We start from the raw sequence: 1,979 nt of genomic DNA on the forward strand, positions 1-1,979 counted from the left end.
CAGAGACCCAGTTCCATGAGGTAGGACGTTGTTTTCTTTGCCATCAACTTTTTGCGCCAAATTAGACGATCAGTTGTATCCATTTCATTTAAATTTAGAGCTTTCATGTCTTGCTCGATTGTTTGCGACCAGGACTTCTTTGGACGGCCTTTGGGACGTGTGCCAGGTACTTCAACATCTGCAAGAGAAGTTATGGCACTGTTTCCACTTCGTTTGATATGACCAAACCACCGCAGACGGTGTTGCCGGCATTCGTCCTTTATATCATCTAAACCAGCACGACGCAGGATTTCGGTAGATCTGATGTGGTCCTTCAGACTAATTCGTTGCATCCATCGGAGCATTTTCATGTCGGTTCGTTGAAGTTGTTGTTCCAGTTTGGTTGTCATTGGCCATGTTTCTGCACCATGTAACAAGACCGGACGTATCACAGATTTATAAGATCTTGAACGTTGTGGTAATGGGATGTCACGCCGCATCAACATAGAGGCAAGGAGATGCCATTTATTCCAGGCTGCACGTATGCGTGCTCGAACGGCAGCTTCAGCTGTTCCAGTACAATCCAGAACATCCCATAGATATTGAAACGATGTGACTTTCTCTACCTTAATGGCTTCAAAAACAGTGCCATTTCGAATTTGTTGTTGTGGATTGATGTAAGCAAGACAAACAAAATTGGACACATTAGACAAATTACCAACTGTTTTTGAACAACGTTTGTGACATCACTGGTTACACTGCTGACACTTGATTGAATTGTTACCTACACCAGCTTTACAAACTGAACAGGGCAATCGTCCAGTAGCTGTGGATTGGATGGGTTCACCAGTGTTCATTGCTTTGGTTTTGCTGATGTTGACTTTGAATCCATGATCGGCGAGTCTGGTGTTCCAATCTTCAAACATCTGTGCTGTACTCAGCTCAGACGGGGCTGTTAAAACGATATCATCAGCATATATTAGATTCCAAACTATATATATATATATATATATATATATATATATATATATATATATATATATATAACTAGGGCATACATATTATTTCGATGACCATTTGTTCTGTGGACATTTTTAAATCTTTCGAACGCTGGGCCGTGAGAATGTTTCAAGTAGCTTGAAGAAGAGAGCTGACACGAGAACTCAAATGAGGGATGACAACTCTACTCTTCGCCAGTTAAACAAGTTCGACAACAATAAAATAACAAAATTTTATTCAACTGGATCATCAATGAGACAAAAAAGTAATTGGAGATTTAGAGTGTCTGTACTGAATCAACTAACTTATCGAATCAATATAAGACGTGGCAGTGAGTTTAATAAATGAAACATTCAATTTATTTAAAAATGTTTCTTTTGATTTGCGAAACGAACATAGAAGAGAAATCAATAAGTTAGTAAAAACCGACAAAAGAAACATTAAAAATTAAAAACAGTAACTAATCAATATTATTATCACTCCAACTATATACATACAGGTTGTTTATGAATTATCGAAAACACAAATAATTATCTAAATAAATAAACCATATATATATATATATATATATATATATATATATATATATATATATATATATATATATATATGTGTGTGTGTGTGTGTGTGTGTGTGTGTGTGTGTGCGTGTGTGTGTGTGTGTGTGTGTGTGTGTAATTGTGTATGGCGGGTGTTTGTGTGTGTTTTAGCTACTCACAATGGGTAGTTACTACTTGTAAAAAAATTGCTAGCAACTATTTCTTTATTAATTTCAACAAGACTACTTATCAAAATTCTCTTGTCAAACATCGTTCAGACTTTTTTCAGCTGCTAAATGCCGAAAATTGAAAAGATTCATACGCGTTTAATAAATAAAAACACATCTACATGAAATGAAAACAAATGCGTAAATGTTACTACTTTCAATTTCTTTTGTCAGATTTTCATGTGGAGGTGATTTTAACAGTGCAACAGATTCTTAAGATCCAAATATATCGGCTC

The 1,979-nt window shown here is 35.9% G+C and overlaps 1 protein-coding gene across 1 annotated transcript in view; it reads right to left on the minus strand.

Annotated features, from left to right (window-relative positions):
- Positions 1-1,314: 1,314 nt before the first annotated feature.
- HELRODRAFT_189781 (hypothetical protein) overlaps positions 1,315-1,979 on the minus strand; it is a gene marked incomplete at its 5' end in the record, with an annotated part of 13,017 nt that continues 12,352 nt past the window's right edge. The window contains one exon of the mRNA XM_009032282.1: positions 1,315-1,979.

The sequence above is a fragment of the Helobdella robusta genome (genome assembly GCF_000326865.2).
Source record: "Helobdella robusta unplaced genomic scaffold HELROscaffold_8, whole genome shotgun sequence".
In the NCBI taxonomy this organism is placed as follows: Eukaryota; Metazoa; Annelida; class Clitellata; order Rhynchobdellida; family Glossiphoniidae; genus Helobdella; species Helobdella robusta.